General features: G+C 41.8%; 1 protein-coding gene across 5 annotated transcripts in view; it reads right to left on the bottom strand.

Moving 5' to 3' along the window:
* Positions 1-22,161, bottom strand: part of hivep2a (HIVEP zinc finger 2a) — a 65,439-nt gene that overhangs the window by 30,756 nt on the left and 12,522 nt on the right. The window contains exon 1 of one of the 5 annotated variants that reach the window (XM_057352345.1): positions 8,349-8,501. The exons of the other annotated variants lie outside the window; for them this stretch is intronic. The gene's annotated coding sequence lies outside the window, so the exon portion shown is untranslated. Of the gene's footprint in view, positions 1-8,348; positions 8,502-22,161 lie in introns of those variants that run through there. 5 annotated transcript variants of the gene reach the window in all.

The following is a 22,161-nucleotide window of genomic DNA, read 5'->3' as shown; positions in this document are numbered from 1 at the left end:
GGGGTACGAGAAATAAACATATCAACAAACGAAACCACATAGGCAAATATGCCACGGCTGCTTTTTCTTGCCATTTTTTCCGGCGTTCTAGCCCAAGAGCTGGCAGCGGAGATCAGTGGTCTCATTGATGAGACATTGAAGAACAGCAGCCTCAGAAAGCATGACTGATTATAGTTTTCCCACAATTCCACAGGGTGCTTGCCACAGCACGACAACATTAACGGTGTTGAGTTAAAGTCTTTTCAGCACCTCGCTTCTACCTTTGCAGTGTTTCATTAATCTTTTGTAAATCTATAATATTTTCTAAAAACCACAAAAATGGCCACGTCATGCAGCGCATGATCGAGGCGTTTAGTTTCGGGACAAATATAGAAAGGAATACCCAAGTAATGTCATCACTAATATTTACGAAAACTGTTCCGGGAACTTGCTAAAGCTGCCACGGCAATCATAGCACCTGATCATGACGTCTTCCTATAGGCTGAATAAAAACAGGAACACCCAAACAATATGTAAGCTGTGATAATACCCAAAAATGTTAAAAGAACTGCTAAAGCTGCTACGTCACAGCTATACATGATTTACACATCCTTCTATAATCCCAAAGTAGTTTGAGGGTAAATATAGAATAGCGAGGCTAAATATTTCCAAAATGGATTGAAGCACTTCTTAAGCAAAACAAGGTTGAGCTCATTTTAAACCCAGATCAGCTCTCTATGTACAGTACCTCTGTTGTGGAACTGTAGTGAAATGCGACTACAGGTACATCAAATCTGCTCGGGAATCTCAGACGTACACGTCATACGGCACATTCCAAGTGTGCTAAAACTTTCAAAGAAAAGCGAAATATCTGATACCATTGTTTTAGTTCACTTTGAAATCCTGGCACATTCTTTTTTCTGAATAAGAAAACCTTTGGGTCTGAATAAAAATCAGATCACTGTTTAGTCATGTGTCAGACACTGATAATACAAGCATGTGATTTCTAGAATGTAAAACCCAGAGTTGCCACACATCATGCGTAGTGCTGTTTTTGTTCACGTTTGTGACTGCAGCTGTCGTGGTTTTCTACTGTATCATTCCCGTAAAATGTTTTCTGACAAACATAAACCCGAAGCCACTCATTTCAGCTACAATCAGGAAGGCACAACCATTTAAACTGAGGTCTGGCATAGAAACCCTCTGTTCACCCCCCGTATTACACAACCAATCCTCTTCCACGACACGTTAGAAATCTATCAACAGTTCCTTTACAATTCACCAGTGCCATAAACAATTATTCCTCAACCGCCGTTTAATTAGTTTTGGCGGAGAGCGCAAGACTGTCTGACCCGGCAGCTCGTGAGGTCACAGTCCGCCATACACACACACACACACACACAACAAAACGCACATTTTATATGCCGCTGCATTGTGAGGGGTACTGGGGATAAAGAGCGTACCAGTTTTTTATATCGCTATTAAATGGGCCATGAAGGGCCACCCTAAGTTGTCTCGGAAGGAGGCCCCCCCAGCCAGGAATGCGGCGGCCTTGCCCCCCAGGGCATCTGGGCGCCGGGGCCACCTCACCGGAGGAATTTCCAGCCTAGTATAAAACTGATAATGGGATGTGTACTCAGCAGGAGTGGAAAATCAGAGGTGCGTTACGAGGTTTTCCACATTCCTCCCTCTCCGTGGGCCAGACATGCGTGCCATGCATATGCTCGAGCCTGGGAAGAGTGTGTGAGGATCTCTGTGTGTTTATGCCTAGCTGGGATATCCCCACAGGCAGTCCACTGGTGGCGTGAGTTCCTATATGCTTTTTGAGTTTATACTTATGCACTTGGCAGTCGCTTGGCAGCACTACCAAATTGAGATATTACATATCACACCGGATCTTTTTTTTGAGCCACCAGTACAGATCTAATGCCCTGTGAGGTTTGGTTCTTGAAGGCCACATCCTGACTGACGCAACCAATGACTGGATCCACCACACTAATATGCAACTGTGAAGCCAAAAACTGATACCCCATTTCACCAAAGACGTCTTTTTACTTCCAACCTAGGCAGCCTCGGCCGTCTCCACGGGTGATAAACGCAGACAGAAACCAAAGAAATATCTAGTTTCTCCCTCTGCTGAATGACTTTTGTTCGGTGCGGCTGTTCGCCGATGGACGGGTGGAAGTTGTCACAGAGCGATCTCCCATGTGTTGGCCATGAGAGGTGGCCAACGTGAACCGCATTCAATGTGACATGAGGAAATCAGCTCTAGCCGTTACCATATTTTACAGCTATTTTCTAATGTTCCGTCTATGTTCTGTATCAAAATAACAATTTGTGTCAGTTCTAATGTTGCAATTTAACATAATTGAAAGTAATTTGGTAGATTCCAAGAAACGCATTACATAAAATTGCGAACTTCAAATTGCACAACTACTAACCAATACTAAAAGTGTACAGCGAGCCACTTCTCTTTTAACTGTTTACATGAGATATAATATCAGGTCAAGCATGCAATTTTGATCACCAAGTCTCACTATTCTTCTCACCCCTTAAAGGGACAGTTCACCCAAAAATAAAGATTCTGTTTACTCAACCCCAAATTTTTCCTAAACTATATGAATGTCTTTGTTGTGATGGACACAGAGAAAGATATTTGGAAGAATGCTTGTAACCAAACAGTTCTTGGCCACCACTAACTACCATAGTAGGAAAGATTACAATGGTAGTCAAAAGTGCCCCAGAACTGCTTGCTTTCCTACATTCTTCAAAATATCTTCTTGTGTTCAACAGAACAAAGAAATTTATAAAGTATTTTTTCCTACTATGGTAGTCAATGGGGTCCAAGAACTGTTTGGTGACAAGCATTCATACAAATACATTTCTCTGTGTTTATCAGAACAAAGAAATTTATACAGATTTGAAACAACTTGAGGGTGAGTACGTGAAGACAGACTTTTCATTTTTGGATGAACTGTCCCTTTAAGCGAAAGAACTTGCATATTCAGACATTTCAATGGTCACCGAGCGTCACAACTCTGTCCATATTTAAGTGTCCTTCTAATACATTATGTGGTCAGATCGGTATCTCACAGTAATGAGGGCTTCCATGCTGGTGGCTAGTTTTTCTATTTGCTTCCCTCCATCTTTCCACTTACTTCCACACTACTTTCTCTTCATCCCCACACACATACCATGTGCCCCACGGCAGCATTCACAAAGTCCTGCGGTTTTTAAATAGAGCAGTGCAATCTCAGTCACAGCAACCCACGGCTGCTGCCTCTCCATCTGCCTGTGCCTTTTTTTTCCACATTTCCTTCCATTTCTTCTCTGTCCTCTCCTCTCTCTGACTCAACTCGCCGCTTCCATTCAGAGACTAAAAATATAAGTGAGGCCCTCACCTTGCCTCGCTGTCAGAGCGTCAGAGCATCAGTGGGCTGAATAAACGTCAGCTGTGCTCCTCTTGTATGGTTTAAGATTTAGGTGAGCTCCATGCAAATAACCTCTCGCTTTTCCATTAATCGGATACATCTATGTTTTGAAAACTCCTTTTGAAAAGTACTGACATGCTGACTATCTAGGGCATCTTTCCGTTTCTGAATATGATCATATATTAACAAAAGCCTCTATAGTATGCTGGTGTCCTTAAAGGGATAGTTCACCCAAAAATGAAAAGTCTGTCATCATTTACTCACCCTCTTGTCATTTCAAACCTTTATGACTTTCTTTCTTCTGGAGAACACAAAAGAAGGTATTTTGAAGAAAGTTGGTAACCGAACAGCACTGGGGGAGAGTTAACAACATTCTTCAAAATATCTTCTTTTGTGTTCTGGGGAACAAAGAAAGCCTTGCAGGTTTGAAATGACAAGAGGGTGAGTAAATAATGACAGACATTTTAAACTATCTTAACTATCACCCCCTCCCCTAAAAAAAAATGGAAAGAGCCAGAACGACAAGTTCTGTATTGCCTATAAAATCCTGCGGCCAGCGTTGAGTGACTCAGATGCTGGATGAGATGTTAAATAGGGTGCAGTCTACCAGCTCCGCTAGTAAAGCCAGATTTTTCACGTTAATAATGAAACCCGCAGATGATCGTAGAGCGCAGGGAGTCTGAGTAAGATCAGGCGGGCTCAAAAATCTCTGTTGTTTGGAATAAAAAGTGATGAGAAATACTAAAAGCGATGAGAAATACTAAAAGCATGACTTGAAAGGAAGGCGTTTAATTTGGTCAAAACAATAACAGATTAAGCCACGGTGTGAGTGTGAGTTCAGATGAGGTCTTCGGATGAATTTATGCCTGCAATAAAAGTCTATAAATATACGTTGCTAAACGTCAGAATCTGTACATGGGATAGATCTGGATCGTAAATTGTTTTTATGTGAATCTCTATTGCCGCAAACAGATTTTCCGGCATAAAAGCTGCCAGGAATGCGCTCGATTCAGGCCAGCGGAGACAGGTGGTCTCACCTGCGATTCAAGTGTTACGCCATGGAATAAAACCCACTATTTTCCTGGCTGTTCTCATGCATCCCTATCCCATGAGGTTCCTCCCACTCTTTCGATCGCTCCTTTTATACTCGTTTCGCAAAATCTGGCTTAAATTTGCCAACCCTGCAAGCCGTCTCACCTCAACGCCAGCCAACCGCCTTGGTACTGCTCTCATTTAAGAGTATCTCGCTGTTGTCTTTTCATCCTTTTGCCTGAGAATGTCATGAATCTCTCTCTTGCTCTCTGTGTGATGTCTTAGCTGACCCCAGGCCTGGGCTAATGTCAGTGGGCCATCTGTGATAGGAACCCTGGGGCCCAAGTGGCAGAGGGCCACATGCCAGCCTGCCCACTTCCTGACTTGAGCCCACACACTGGGCTTGGCCGCAGCTCTGCCTGCACACACACATGTACACGAACACAAAAACGCTGCTGGCCGGAAAGAATTTATTGACGACACGGAACGCGCTCAAAACAGGCAAGGGGTCAGTTTGACAAAACTCACGAGTCACTCAGCTGCTTTTCTGTAATGTTTTGTAGACCAAGCGGTAGAGCATAACAATAGCAATCACAAGGTTATGGGTTTGATTCCAAGGGAATTCACATAAAAAATCAAGCGCATTAAAAACAATTACAAATAGAATGGAAAAACTATCTGTCAAACACATCAAACATCATTAAAGTCGGTGAATATGAGCATCATTGGAATCTCATCCCCAGATCCTGGCTTTTCCACCTTCTCGCACTCTCAACGAAGTGTGAGTCACGCAGTGTTTGCCCATTTGGCACAGGTTGGGTATCTAGGTCTCTTTGTTTGCTATCGTTCTGGCACTGGCCCGGACCGAACAGAAGGTATGGAGAGCTTAGCCCAGTCGGAACCTAGGCCATAGACACAGAGAGGGGACACAGTCAGGGTCTGTCCAACCTCTATCCACCTCAACGCTCTTCTGGCACTCGGATCAGTGACATTTGCATCACAGGGCACAGCTAGAGTAGGTCTGAATGAAACCCTAAGCCTTCATAATGAAAACCTGGCCATGTTGTTTCGTTCAGACTGCATTTGTCCTGTAGGTTCACAATGACAGAAGCATATTTTAATGATGATAAAACTAAATGAACAACCTGATGGCTTTGCTCCTGACGCATGGTTTTAGTCAAAATAGAACAGCAATTTAAAGTGGGCCATCTGCCTCCAAGCTTCTGTACAACAAATGATTCATAACACTGTCGTGTTTAAAAAAAAAAACATGGAAATACACAAACCATAAAATCAGCTGTATTTTGTTGCACAGGAAAAAAAAATATGGTTGAATTTTGTTTGTTTGTATAAAAATGGTAAATATCTGCTCTCTGGTACAGGGTCACTGAAATGTATAAAATTAAACTGAATGAAGAAAATAATTGAACAGATTGTTGCACTGGAATTATAAGGTACTATCTGCATTCTGAGCAGTTTTGAAAAACCAAGCTTCAAAATTTTTGCATTCCATTTGACTTTGTAGTTTTATTTTAAAAACTCCCAAAATAAACACAACGTAAAGAAAAAACATCACATAACGTTAATAAGTTGTCAGAGAATAAGACTATGCAAATAACTAAATTGACAAAAATGTCAACCTAATAATTCCAAGGCGACGAAATGATGAATGGCTGATAAACAGGAAGTGAAATTCAACAGCGCCTAAATACAAGACTATATATGCCATCATATATAGCATCTAATGCTGCTCCAGGTTAGGTCTTGACTTTTGCTGACTCTGATGGTCACCATAGATTCATCCAGGAGCACAAATTGAAAATCTGTTTCATCAGTATCTGTCAACACATGGTACTTGAGAAAAAGGGGTCTCTGTGTCCCTACAAAGACACTTGAGAAATCAAGAAAAACATTTGGGAGGATGTGCTGATTGTCTCTTTCACTCCTCTTCAGCAGAGGGTGGAGCATCCCGGCACAAGGTCATAGAGGATTATTCCTCTCAGGTGCACAGGTGGCTCCTTCCTACCATCTCTACAGCACTCTCCATTCATTTCAGATGGGTTTTGTCTTTAAATGCAACTGCTTACAGCTGAACCAATGAATGGTGGGATTTAATCGCCATGCAAAGACGCCTTGCATAACATCCACTTCTTTATAGAAAAGCAATGATAATGTGTCATGATTAGAAGGAACATGTGTGAAAATCAGTGGAAAGCCTTTCAGTGAAAAAATTCAAAGAAACCACTTAAAAGAGGAAGCAAACAAAATGTGCAAAGTATATAAAGAAAAAGGACACAAAAACACAAGGTCAGATCCTAAATAAAGTGCAGTACAATTGTGAATCTTATTGATCAGTCATTTTAAAATCTCGATAAATTCAAGCACAAAATAGGAGACCCCCTTCTGAGAGCTTCTGGGTACATAGATTCAATGTGTGACATCCCTAAACACAAACAACATAAACAACCCGGCAGAAAACAAGCAGCAAAGAACAAAAATACTTCCTGTCCCGCTGCCAGGGCAGAAATTTATGAATGCGTCTGTATCAGGTTGTTGCGGACAGGGGTGCAGTGGCAGCAAGTGAACATCACATTACTCTTGTACTCACAAGCAGACAGAGCTCCCGCTCGGGGAGGTAATTGCTTTCCCTGCACCGCCAGGCCAGCACGTCACCTTAGGAAAGAATCTGCCACGGTGATCAGGCTTCCCTCCACTCACACGCTTTCCTCAAACCCAAAGGTAAACACAAAGACGGTCTAAACGATGGAACGTTTATGCAAACATGACGCCGCTCCACCTGAGCATTCTCGCAAGAAGCTATTGATATTCCTCTGCGCACGTTGAGTGGGGCATTTCCCGAACTCCGTGAGAGATGCCGCTGCGGTAGAAAATTCAGAGCAATGAGATACTAAAGTCAGAGTATTTGTGAATGGAAAATGCTTTAGCACACTTGGCAGGGCGGTTCATTCCTCTGCTATCAGATGGGGGTATTACAGTTCTCCCAGCATGGGCGGACACACGAGGAGTAGGCAGAGGAGGGTGTGCTCTCCTGACCTGCATCGAGAGACTCATCTCAAGGTCACTGTAAACTCAGGGTTCCCCTGTTGTCTGCATTTCTGAATGGCGGGCGTGTATTAGTGTGGATTCCACGCATAGAAAGAGAATAGCTTTTGTAAGATAAATAAGTGATGTCTTCTTTAAGAACAAGGGCTTCTAATGCAGAGAGATATATGTGCCCGTGACGTCCACCTGGTGTCTACATGGTGTTTCCCTGGTCTTATTGTCAGAGCTTTCCCTCACATTAATTATTCCATGCTCATAAATCAGATGGCTGCATGGGGGAGGTAAGCATGTCCGCAGATAGAGAAGATGCATTCTGCAAACAAGCTTTTTTAAAAATTCCCAGTGGAATTGATAAACGAGGCATGTGAACCTGGGGGGTGAGGTAGGGGGTGTCCCTCCATCTGACATTCCTGCACAAGCTTCGCAGACAGACGCTGCAAGTCTACCAATCATCCACAGCTGTAACGCATAACAACAACTGCATGTCTATGATCTGATACAAGAACAAGAGAATCTCTTTCTCAATCTCCGGAAGCATATTCCTAACAAACTCAAGGTGATACCACTCTGTTAGTGTTATTATCAGACAGAGATGGCAGCAATAGCTCAGCATGCGAGCTGGTCGAGGAAAGCAAGCGGAGACTCTCTCTCTCACTGACAGCCTACTGCAGCCCAGTCTGCTGCTCTCAGACAACCACGAATGAGCCACGGCACTGCCTGTCCACGGTCAAATCATCCCTCTGTCAGTTTACTACCACAGACAGGGACATCACCTCGCTTATCAACACTAGACGCATTGACAGACACAGAAGAGAAGCGAAAAATACAGATTTGAGAACCAACCTGGCTTCTCAAGGTCCTTGGTCATCCACAACATTCCCCTGATCTCGAATTCCCCTTGTCCATTCTAGGAGGTTAGGAATAAAACATCAGCCAGGCAGCCGAAACTCCCATCAATCAGAAGGCTCTCGCTGATAGAGCGTATACTAGGAGACCTACTGATGTAAGCTAGTCACCAGAGAAAATACCCAGTCGTGACGCATATCCAGGAACAAAAATAGCACTGGGGCCCCTAGAGGGGTTATTCGACAGGCAACACTAAGAGGTACTTTTGCAGTCCCAGCTCTGCTGTTTTTGTGCCTACTCACACAAGAGATTTTGATTCACAAAAGCAGGACTTGACCAGAAATAAAAGGGTCAGGCCACTTAGGTATGGAAGGGGGATTAGAGGCAGCTTTTGTATGTTTGCATGAGTGTTTGTGTGCAATGACACACAAAGTGTTATCGGACTGTGCTTTAATTCCCATCCAGCTTCGATGCCTTTGACCTGGGGATTGTCCAAAGAGCGTGTATAACAACAAGGTATCACCGCTGCTCCCCCTTCCACCCCTCCTGCAGCGCTAAAAATAGCTCACCAGGCTAATTCTTACAAAATCCCTTTATAGATGCGCTTTCACCGTTCGCTCTCGGCTAGCCCAGATACTGATAAGATTAGCCTACAGATCATGACGTGTCGGGTGTCTGCGCGAGGGATATTTTCACTATGCCAGAACAAAATATGACAATGTACAGAAGTGCACTGCAACATTCCCAAAGAGAGGAAGATCAGAAAGCATGCTGAGCAAACACTTCTAGCCAATCCTTCGCAGCACACAAGATTAATTATCACGCTAATATATTTACCTCTGCTCCATGCGTCTTGAGTGACAGCAACACGGCCCTTTTGAGGGTCACCTGGACGGGCTCACAGTTCGAGAGTTATGGCCATATTCCGCACAGCTGCGGCGGCGTTCTGCAGAGCATTTACTCAATCGTTGGGATGACATCAAGCTGTCAAGAGCCACCATGATAACCATCCCGGTTATCCCAAGATGCATCAGTTAATCACATCTCTAAGCTAAACATACACAGCTACCCAGCAGACTTTTGCCCTTACCACAGAATCCAATTCACACAGCTAAATATATATGACCAGCGCTGACCTCTAGAAAGACACTCGGTGACTAACTGAGAATCTGGCCGGCTAGGAGGTGAGATCCCCCGTGATATCTCCTGTTAAGAGACACGGGGAATAAAAAACGGAACTGGGTCCTTGGGGGTTCACGCTAACTGTTGGAACAAGTTTCTCTGTAAACAACTCTTCTGGTTAGGGTACTTTTAGAATCTCCAAAGGGGGCGCCACATTAAAATGTGTTTGTAGACCCTTCAATTGATTAAGATGGGTATCAAAGGTCTGATATGCTGTGTAATTGCATTTTATTACAAAACTGCCATGCAGTGGGAAGTATGAATTATTTTGAGAAAATGAGATATGTAAACCAGACAAGGTGTGTTTACAAAAAGAGAACATCTGCTTAATGTGGGGAAACAGCAGGTTTCATCAACATCATATTGTTTGTTGTCTTAACTCAAATCAATTATTCATCCAGTAACAGTGTTCAAATACATACTGTATGTATATACTATACACACACACATTTCCTCTAAAAGCAATACCACATAATAGTGGAATTCTTATTGCTAACTAGGCAGGTAAAGTTTCATTAATATTTAACTGCTCTGAATGTGACTGCCCTTGATCTAAAAAGAGCCTTGGCGAGTAGTCCAGATTGCAGGTCCAAGCCATTACTAATGTTAGACAATGTGCAGAGTGTGAATGATCTGCGATTGATCTGAAAGCAAATAAAAAGGCACTAGTCTGATGGCTAGCAGGACCAAGTCAACATTAAATGAGAAAGTGGCATAATGACAACCAGAAAGTTTTCAACAGTCAGTGAGGAGATAACAGTTTAAGACAGGATCTGAATGGACGTCTGGCTGTTCCTGCGCATCGCCCTTATGAGGGGTAAATAAGCAGGCTGACAGCTCTATGGCCCAGGGACAATAGAAGGGGAATAAGATCTCAGCTGGCATTACTGCTGAATGAACAGTTTAATGGCTGAGGTGACGCTCTGGACATTTGCCAAGCTGCCAGCGCTTCTCTAATCAACGGCGGGCTGCGATTAGGGGAGGGGCACGGGGGAAATGAAGGATCCTCCCGTCACCAGAGTGAACTCTGCTCACCAAACCCCTGTCTGGGATATGCCTTTATTTTCCACTTCCCGTGGAAGATTTCCCTCTTCGATGCTAATGACAAATCTACTGCACAACTACTTTGATAAGCACCCTTTTTGACTGATTGTTGTCTGTGGGTACTCTTACCATCTCAAACCTATATGATGTGTTGCAATTTATTAGCCATAGTATTATACAAATGATCATTGCTACATCAAATGCTGAAGTGAGAAACATCCACCTCCTTTCCCACAAATTAATCATGTATTATGAGATTAAATGAACAGCCTTTTTCAATGTCTGTGAGTAAAATCAATCGTACGGCTCCCCGAGGACGTTTCATGCAGTTTATCTCAAGTTGACATTTCATTTGAGGACAAAACTCATAGCTCATAGCAAGCTAGAGGTATCTGGACAAGGTTTACGGCCAGATGGTAATGACATTCTGTAGATGTCAGCAACCTGCTCTTCTCACATGGTGCACGACTATAGCAAAGTAACAAACTTGTAAAAGAACAATACAAATTCTGAACAGATTCTGAAATTGCAAGTAACGTTTAACGGTGAAACGGACCTAAGGTTAATTGAGAACTTGAATTCCTCTAGTACATCTTTATGACATCAATAATTTATATTAAGCAATGCTGTAAGTATTGTATTCCCATCAAGGTGTACAAGGAGAGACATCTTCTGATATCTTTATCAAAGTGGTTTTGTTTTAATGCTGAATAATTGAACATTTCTCAGTAACAACGTGCTTGCATCATACCACTGCTGGCTTTCTTTGTTATCTATTTGTGAAGCCGTAATGAAAATGTCTGAAGCGTTAAAAAAGTTCCCGAATGGAAATGAGGGATGTTTTGTTTGTACGCTCCGATGACAACAGAAGCTTGTGCCTTCAGGAACCATCAATCCTCGAGTGTGAGAATCGTTGAGAGAGCGTAAAATTGTATAGAACTAAAAAAAAGGAAATGAATCAAGCCTCTTTTACTTTATCAGTCATTCATTTATGCCTGCTGCAAGTGCAGCTACTGGAGTTGTAAAAGATAAAAGTGGAAATAACGCAATACTGGATAACTAGAGCGGAGTAAATTGGAAAGCAACCTGCGCTGGGTCTCATTTGCAACGCCGCACGGTACTTTCCATCCGATCCCTCAAGCGCATGAGAGGAGAACGCGGTCTTGCCAACTGCTCATAAACAAGAGCACATGAATCACACAATTAGAGCATGTTAACATGCGATCGCTACAGAGGTGTTCGCAGATTCACTAAGTGATTAACTCGAAGATGAACTGATGCATCAAAAGCACCGCAGCATCCAATTATTAGAAAACATCACACCTATCACATAACTACAGTACATAGCGCTCCTCCGTACAGGAAGTGATGATTCTACTGCGAATACAGAGTGATCATAAGGCGATGTAATAGGAAAATAAACTACTAATCTGAGCCATAATGACCAAACCGTAATATACCAAAATGAACCAAAAGCTAATTTGACCACAGACCGGAATGGGTAACTGGGGCTAGTTGACTTTTTATATGAAGTTTTCACGTTTCATTCTGTATAAACACATCTTATAGTCTTAAAACTAAAAGCATAAGAATAAAGAATATTTATTGAACATACGTCACCTGTTCATTAAAGGTTCACCCAAAAATAAAAATTATTTTATCATTTACTCATCCTCGTGTCATTTCAAACCATATGACTTTCAAACTGCATACATTTCTAACATTTACAACACACGTAGGACAACTTTTTCCAATAAAAGTATTCAAAATCAGGTAGCCTTCCTTCACTATAATTCCTGAATATATGTGTGTTTCCTGAGATATAGAGACCTTGTGACATCATGTGACATCTAGACATAGTTTACCCAAAACAAAAATGAATATACTCAACATATATTCAACAACAGCATATTTATACCCATTCATCACAAAATACGCATTCTAAAAATCTTGCGGCACAATGCTTGATGAACGACTTCATAATTTGCATCCCACAACGTTCAGGCTAATTGTGCAACAGATAAATCATCACCTTCCAAGCTAAAGGGTGTATTAAAATCCAAATTAAACAAGTCTTTTATTCAACACACTGCAGTGCCTCAGTCACACATTTCTGACATCTCACTTCAGGCCTTCATGAACCGAGCAGGAGTTCATGTCAGTGCTCCATTTGACCTTTCAACCCCGGTGTGACTCATGCCAGGAGTGATTCTCCAAGGACGCCCTGAGGGAGTTTAAGGGGGTTGCGTGTGTGTAGTCTGACAGGCCATGCGCAAACGCTGATAAAAACAGTCACTCAGCAGCTATTCCAAAACAAACAGGCTCTCATGCGAGCGCTGCACAATTGCTCGGTGGAGTGCACCATCAGGGACCTGCTTTCTCCGGTTATGCAACCCGGGAGCATGTTTTCCTGCGTGCAGCGCTCCCTGGCAGCTGTCTTCAATTTCGCCCGAAGGAAAAAATGCCAAAAGCAGCCCTCTGGAGCGAACAGGCTCTCCGAGCTTACTCCCTAGAGCAGTTCTTTTAGCGCTCTGTCATTCCATTGGGTTCAAGTTCCGCGGCTGCACCTGTTCTGGCAGAGGGGAGGAGCGGAGTGGGCACGGCCACCCCAAAGAGTCCGTTCGCCCACCTTCTAGCAACACAAGTGTCCGTTTACAAAAATCACCCAGACAAGCATGACCAATTTTAGCCCTGGCCCTATGTCAGATCAGCAGGCTGATGTTGGTAAGGAACACTGGGGGTTTCCCAAACAGAAGACCCCCTGTTGTGCTCAATTCCTCCTTTGCTTCCCGGAACCAAAACACACTGCAGTGCAGGTGACTCACCCACCGCCGGCATGGCCAGCACAAGAACAAGACTTCTATTAAAAGTACACTGCAACATATTCGGGCTTTGTATGTGCAGCTTGGCCTCCTATTCAGCGCCCAGCACCGGATACAATTCGTAAGGACATTGAAAAATGACCTTAGATGATGGGTAATTTGAGAAATTATATTTTTCCACTTCCGAATAATTACTGTGAATAGAACATTAGTGGCTGAAATTAACTCAATTGCTCTGACAACACGTTTGAGCTGAATGTGAATTAAAAAGAAAATGTCAAGCATGACATCTAAAGGCACAGATTGCTGAGAGAAACTGCAGGAGACTTTCATCAACGGACGTACATCAATCTCTACATTTTATAACAGCTAAGCACAATCTGTTTTGATCTATGGTTGTAAATTCAAGCAATTGTTATTCTTCGGTAACAAGGGTGCACACAAGGCTGAACAGACGCGTAAACATTTAGCATGATTATTTTGCTTGCCTAAATTTGTAATGAACAGGCTGAATTTCAAATAAACAATCTGAAAAAAATGCACGGGATAAAATGCTTAGTTTAACAGTAACCGTTTGGCCACAGATTTGTTTTACCTTACAGTCCATTGGTATCATAAATACCTTGTGGTGCTAGCAGCGAAGAGTGGGGGTAAAATTGCCCAATGCAGATGGAATAAAAATAAGTGAATGAAACCCCCACAACCGATACTAGATTTTCACTAACTACACCAAACAGAAAGAATTTGCGATGTTATCATACTGTGACCCACACATGACTATAACAGTGCATTACCAGGTGCTGATTTTCACCCCTAGACCAACAGGCGCTTAGTGGCTAAACTCTCTGAATTCTTTGCTGCATGTCAAAACTCAAAAAACATGTGGGCTTGATCCTGGATGACCAGTAGGACATATCAAACATATTACTGGTCTCTAAAAATATTCCAGGCTGTCCTACGGATGTCCCTGAAAGGCCCTGGAACATTCTCCAAGCCATTAATATTGTCTAAATGCACGTCGGTGGTTGCGTAGAAGCAGATGTTCAGAAAGGTTAAGTGTTTGCAATGTCATTCGTCACTACTGTGACCTACGTAGAGTGTGTAAAAATGACTATTATTCCCGTTCTTTCAGCTCAAAATATATCACCAAGAAACCGCTGCGGTGTAAAAATGTGAGCCTACCTAGATGTGAAAACCCAGCTAAAGTAACTTTTTAGCGATTTACTATTTTCCACATAACACTATCCTACATAATGTAAAGAAGATCCTGTAAAATATAATCTTGATATCTTTAAAGGGATAGTTCACCCAAAAATAAACATTCTGTCATTATTTACTCACCTTCGAGTTGTTCCAAATCTGTATACATTTCTTTGTTGTGATGAACACAGAGAAAGATATTTGGACGAATGCTTGTAACCAAACAGTTCTTGGACCCTTTAACTATCACAGTAGGAAAAAATTACTTTATATATATATATATATTTCTTTTGTTGTTGTTGTTGTTTCAAACACAAAAGAAGATATTCTGAAGGATGTAGGACAGCAAAGTGTTCTGGGGGCACTTTTGACTACCATTGTCATTTTTCCTACTATGGTAGTCAATGGGGTCCAAGAACTGTTTGGTTACAAGCATTCGTCCAAATATCTTTCTCTGTGTTCAACCAAACAAAAAAATGTACACAGGTCTGGAACAACTAGAGAGTGAGTAATTCATTTTGGGTGAACAATCCCTTTAATATTGACCGAGTAAGGTCATGTCAAAGATGAAATCATAGTGAAATTAATGACTGAAATTAAACTTTGATGCTCACAAATAGTCACCATAAACCGCTAAATCTGCACATTAGGCTGACCGGACAGGTGAAGTTCACCAGAGGACAAATTTTTTAGGGCTTATGAATCTATAAACAGAGAGGCTGAACATCTTTAGTTTGTCGGAGAGAACAAACAAATGAAGCTCTGTCAATGAACTGGCCTACAGTAAATCCATCTCTCTGGAAACGCGATCCACTCACACAGTGGTGTCCTGGTCACAAGCTCCCCCTCCAAGCACCCCCCCCCCAGATTCCACTACAACCTTAAAGCAGTTCAAGGCAGTTCACTCCTGCAAAAACCTCAGCTTGCATTCACACACAGAAATTTCTCATGTCAAGAGAATGAAACGAGTAAGCGATTTGACTCACAAGACTATGAGAACATACACCAGAGTTGGGTGTATCTCTGTTATCTCATGTTACGTTATAAAATCACGGCCAGGTCATGACACACTTAATGTTCAAGTTGTAAAGGACACAAATGTTTCTCTCCTGAGGGGTTATTATGTTGCAGCGCTTTTCCAGTCAAATATTTGGAAGCTGGTTCCATGCCATGAGCTTGTTAACGTCTATTGTAAACCTCTTCGCTTTCGGGAAAAGAAGTGAGTCACTGATGCTTACAGCAATTACCTAAACAATCAACCAGACTTGTTAGTTTACAAAGAACACTGTAGTAGAAAACATCTTGAATTGATTTTCTCATAAAGGGTTTTTGACAAAATAATCATGCGCAACAAAGATGCGGCAACTACACAATGACTCCAAAACACCTTTGCTACGACAAAATGTTGTCTAGAGATTTGTTTTTTTACTACCTGTAAATCTTGTATTTCTAATTTATCAGGCCATTAAAACACATGATATTTTAACACTTTAAATCAATGTTGTATTTGCAAGCATTAGTAATTGCATTAGCATAAACAATATATTTTGTTAATGTTAGTTAATTCCAAATTGTGCGTTAAAGGACTAGTTCACCCAGAAATTAAAATGTTGTCATTTGCTCACCTTCCAGTTGTTACAAACCCAATGCAAATGAAGATATTTTAATGACAGTTTGTTAGCCATTTTGGGTCACTATTAACTCCCATAGTAGTCTTTCGTCCTACTATGGGAGTCAATGGTGACTCAAGACAGCCTCCAAACTTTCATTAAAATATCTTTATTTGTGTCCAGCACAACAAGAAGTGTATACAGGTTGAAGGTAACAACTGGAGAGTGAGCAAATGATGACAAAATCTTCATTTTGGGTGAACTATTTCTTTAATGTTAACAACTACAAAGTGTTACCTTGTAGCTTGTACTTTTCTCTTGCCACTAGCACACATCTTCCCAAAAAGCATCTCAGTCTCTCATTCGACATAAAATATGCATCCAATTATATAACGCATTATATAATGCATCCTTTGCCCAAGACGTACTCTGCCTTGCTGTGTGCAACAGCTAATTAAGCCATGCACTGCGAGCAAAACGCAGAACGCCGAGCGGCTAAATTTAGGATCCTCCCAGAGCCCATCTGCAGCAAGAGAGGCTGGGGAAGCAGTGGGAGGCACTCGAACGGACGCCCATTTGCTCGCCCGGATCCGCATCCAAGCTCACACTGGGAAAACAGCCTGAGTTTGTTGGGGAGAAATAGAGAGCTGCAGCATCCAGGATGCAGAAAATAGAGAGAGCGAAGGAGAGAGAAAGAGAGAGGGAGGGAGAAAACATCCATCAAGGCTACAGCAAGTGCTTAAAGCGCACTCGCAGCCAGACGTGACAATATATTCAGAGATAGAGGGGAGAAAAGTGTCAGAAAGAAAAAAACATGATGAAGGGTAGAAAAGCGGTAGAGAGAGAGGAAGTGTGGAGAGAGAGCGGGGAGTAAACACTACGGTGGTGTACAACTGGGGCTTCAAGTGGCCTTGATGCAGAGAGATACAGAAGAATCTCCCCAGCGCGCCAGCTGTCTTGACTGCTCCTCCTCACACAGAACCAAGGTCTGTCCCGCCATAGGAAATCAATTCACCCTGCGACTGCCAGTGCTTCCAGGCCTCTGTATTTACACAAAGCAGACAGTCTACGCCAATAAAGTGCTCCCCCCTAGCAGAATACATGCAAAACGCCAGACTATGATTCTCTTCGTGCAAATCCAAACTTTGACATAGAAAGGTACACGAGAATATTTTACATCTCACATCAATGAAGAAAGCACCCATACGGTAATTGGGAGTTTCTTTCACGAGAGGGAGCATCCCGTGTGTCCCTACAGTCCCAAAGAGATTTTGAGCATAACCTATTAAGTGCTAATTAACAGAGTTATGCTTCCTGTACCAACCTCGGTCTCCAAGGAGGCACCTCATCTAGCTTTCGTAAACACAGCAAAGCTTTCTGTGCCTTAACTTTCTCACTGGATCTTAAAACACTCGCGGCAAACAGGCTGCCTGTGACAGTGTTAAACGGATAGTTCACACAAAAACAAAAATTCTGTCATTATTTACTCAACCCATACGTCATTTCAAACCTGTATGACTGTCTTTCTTCTGCAGAATACAGAAGAAGATATTTTGAAAAACGCTGGTAACCATACAACATTGGCCCCATTGACTTTTAACAAAACCACTTCTCTAAAATGTCTTTTGTGTTCCACAGAACTTGAAGAAAGATTCATACACAGGTTTTAAACAGCATGATGTGAATGATGACAGAGTGGGTGAACTATACCTTTAAATGCGAGTTACAAAACCTCAGACAGTCCCTGAAAAAAATGTTTGAAAGCCTCGGCACAAATGCAACAATCGCTGACAGGATTATGGTCTTGAGCTCCGAAATTTGCTGCTTCAATATTTTTACGTCCAACAAAGCAGAGCAGCTTTGGGTCTCATCTATCGACAATTGAACTCCCCACACAAAATTACAGCTTTAAATTCAATGGCAGATTACACACATAGACCATAAACTCTAAACGCAGTGTTTATGCAGTCTTGTAAAAAATATATGCTATAATATATAAAATGCTATAATAATATTTATATATAATATATAAATACACACAATCTATAATATATAAATGATAAATAATCAAATAAATACATAGTTATTTATTTAATAATAATAAAACTAACTAAACAACAATTAAATAACTGTATATTATTATTATTATTATTATTGTTTAATTATTATTATTATTCCTAAAAATGCTGCCACCAGCATAAGACAAGAGCATCCTTGCAGGACTTTTTTCTTTGTGTCTCCCTGCCCAACATTCTTCAACACACTGCAATAACCCTTCACATTGCCAGAAGTACAGAGGAGAGCTCAAGAGGGCCTGTGAAATAAGTGTTATCAGCTAAAGTGGCCCCGTCTTCACCTACAATCCCCGCCACTGGATTCTGAAAGATTCCTCTGCACTCGCAAATTCCCCGACCGACATTAATCATCAACGCAGGATTTTACGCAGGAGCTTGAGGGCACGCGGTAAGAAAACAAGCCGTCCCAGTACACTACTTCACTTCTTCTGTTCAACATGCCACGACAGACCCTGTCCTCGATGCTGTGGAAACCTGCAGCATGGGAGAACGGATGAGCTTGTGATTCTTGGATGGGTTGCGGGGCCCAATTTAGAAGGTGAGATAGGAGACTAGCAATGTCAGTTTAACAAGCCTGCCAAGCTCACAGATGGGATGAGGAAACCGACAAAATTGAGATAAAGTGAAACCCTCCCTCCTGCAACGCTACCGGTGCAGCCCTGCCAACATCCAACCCTCTGGGGACGACGCCTCAAGTCTCACTTAAAATGTTCCTGCCTTGCCACACAATTTGTTGTGGCCAGAGGGTGAGAGAGCGAGAGAGGACTGAGATATTTCGGTTTTAAAACCTTTTCAAACGGAAGCGTGTGCTCGCAAGTTGCAATTTACAGGGATTGTAAAGTCGCTTTCTTGCGTTCTTTCTCCGAAGCTTTCAAGGCTAGTAAAATCTTTTCAGGGAATGAAGAGAAACCTTGTGACTAACACGGTTTTGCATTTGCTGCGCACCTGACATTTCAAAGGAACAGAATTTCACAGTGTTTGTGCTTGCTTGCTTACACACACACACACGCTCGCACAAGCACTCGGCAGAGAGCAGATTGTCAGCTCAGGCAGGAAGCTGCATGTATTCAGCATGGGCTGCTGGGAGCACCGACACGGTGGCAGCTCACACTTCCTTAGCCCTCCCAGTACGGTGTGTCCATGTGTGAGTGTGTGTGCGAGCACCAGCAACACCTCCTCTCACTCGTTCACCCTACATCACACCACATGTTGAGCACGGGAAAGCAGACATCGATGACATCACACCGAGCAGGTGGCTGGCCCTTTCCAGTACAGATCAGAAAGAAGTCAAGCTAAAGGAAAGTGCGCTCATTTTGAAGCTTTTTTGAAGGTTTTACAGCCTTTTTTACTTCTGTATGTTTTGACTGAGCACGTTTATGTCATTAAACCCTACTATGTGACTCAAACAAATAAAATGTAGGTCACTTAAAATGTTTGGCAGATAGTCTTTTCCTGTCTTAAAGGGATATTTCACACATAAATAAAAGTTCTGTCATCATTGATTCACTCTAATGTTGTTCAAAACCTGTATGACTTTGTTCTGTGAAACACAAAAGAAGATATTTTGAGAAATGGGTCTGTGGTATTGTCTCCATACAGTGGACGTCAATGAGGTCCAGCGTTGTTTGGTTACCAATGTTCTTCAAACTATCTCATGTGTTCTGTAGAATGAAATCATACAGGTTTGGAATGACACGAGGTTGAGAAAATGATAAATGGAGTGTTTTTGGCCAGAATAAGGTGCAATTCTGGAGTCTAAGGAGTCTGGCTATGATGCGTCTCTTCAAACAAAGCATGTTATTGGGGTCCGTTGCGAAGAAGACCAGATGGATTCAATAAAACAAACACACTCCAATAAAGCCAAAACACAGATAAGTACATGTCTATTTTATCTTCTTCAACCCTTAACATTAAGAGTAAAGAATAGCAGACTGGTAGTTTTTTAGGCTGTCAACGTAATAACATCTCTATCTGTAATGTTTCCTGTCACACCGTGGCCCTGGCAATCGTACCGCTCCAACAAACCCAATGCTCCCCCCGTTTCTTTCACCGGCAAACAAACAAGTGTTCACAGCCAAACGGATTTAAAGAACGTAGTTACTCTCCCCTCGCTTGGTGGGCTTGAAAAGCGTTTCGACACACGTCAAGTTAAGGGCTCGTCTCTTTTGCTAATATAGTCAGTGTTTTATTTCTTTTTCAGCATTGAGAGATGGAGAAGGGGATCAGCACGGCGAAGCAGACAGCTCAGGCTTTGAAGCTGCGTGTGCTGCAGACTGCGAGCCGTTGCACTCGTCAGAAGCCGTGACACTGCGTTTGGCAGCGCAGGCTGCTTTAAAGCCTCCGAGTGTGCTGATCAAGGGATCCAAGCTCAAAGGAGGAAGACTGGCGGCTCTTCCCTCCCTCTGTCCATCCATCCTCAAGTGATGAAGATGGGCTTAACACAAATCAAAAGCAAAAGCCTTGTACATCAGCTTCTGCATCTAAATGCTTTCAACACAAGACAAGCGCACCAGGCAGCACACCAAACGTTCACTGCACACTTTTGTTGTCACTTGTATGTCTTTATTTAAAAGTCAATATTACTTGAATTTCATACATTTTCTCTTAAAATTTTATGCATTTAAGAAAAATATTAGGATTACAGTATACAGCTGCGGAAAAAATTAAGAACTTTTCATTTGATCAACATTTCTATGTACTGTGACCATTCCAGTCCAGTGTCTGTTGTACATCAAAAAAATAAAACCTCAGTAGTGACAACAGCAATGTGAAAGACTGACAGCATGACAAGACACAAATAAAATCGAGGTTTTCACAAAAATAATTGTTGAACTTGTTGAACTTTTTTTGTAGGATTTTAGGTCTGAAAAATTACAGAGCATCTTTTCTGTTATTTTGACCTGTTTCTCCAGTTTTCATTTTCTGCAAATACATGCAAATAGAAACAATCTTTTTATTTGAAATTTGAGAGAAATATTGTTAGTAGTTCACAGAATGAAACAAAAATGATAATTTAACCTAATCACATACCTATATAAAATAAATTCAGATAAGCTGAAAACAATTTTTAACTAGTCTCTGAATTTTTTACGCGGCTGTATAAATACAGTATAAATACATATGTACATTGTAATGCATGTAATCTGTAATGTATTTAAATATCAAATATTTTAATATTAAATAATAAATAAAGTCGAAGCCAATAGCCTTGTGGGCAGTGCTCCGACATGTGGCGCTTCGGGCGACCTGGGTTCCATTCCCATCTCGTTGTCCTTTCCCGATCCCACCCCCTTCTCCCTCCCACTTCGCTTCCTGTCACTTCCTCTCACTGTTCTGTACAAATAAAGGACAAAAACACCCCAAAAAAATCTTTAAAAAATAATTATAAAAATAATAAATATAAAATATGGATAAATAAATAAATGTTTTTAAAGAATTATAATAATAATAAACATAAAATATGCATAAATAAAAATAAAAGTATCATATATTCAAAATGTTTTTTTTCCAAAGTTACCCAATAGGTTTTGCCTGAGGCACATTAGAAAAACCCAATCCCATGATGCTCTTGTTTCCAACATGTCAACATCTGATCTTGCCTGGGGGGACTGCTGAGTTGGAAAAAGACATGTAGTGACTCAGCCAAGTCAGGTGAGTACTACAGTCTTCTAGCACTTTGATTCATCAAGTCTATAAAACTGTAAGATTTTCCTCATTTAGAATTTTAACCTCAACAGGAATAAAAACACTAAACGCCATAACAGCAGATTACAACCTCAAGATCTGTCTTGACACGAGTCACTGGCCATTTCTCAATTCCAAGAATGCAAAGAACGGACTTGTGTTCTCGTGGAGATCGGTCTGCAAGGCAGCCTCG

Source organism: Triplophysa rosa, linkage group LG15 (assembly GCF_024868665.1).
Source record: "Triplophysa rosa linkage group LG15, Trosa_1v2, whole genome shotgun sequence".
Lineage (NCBI taxonomy): Eukaryota > Metazoa > Chordata > Actinopteri > Cypriniformes > Nemacheilidae > Triplophysa > Triplophysa rosa.
Note: the sequence above shows the minus strand (reverse complement) of the source record. Positions and strands in the feature narration are given on the sequence as shown.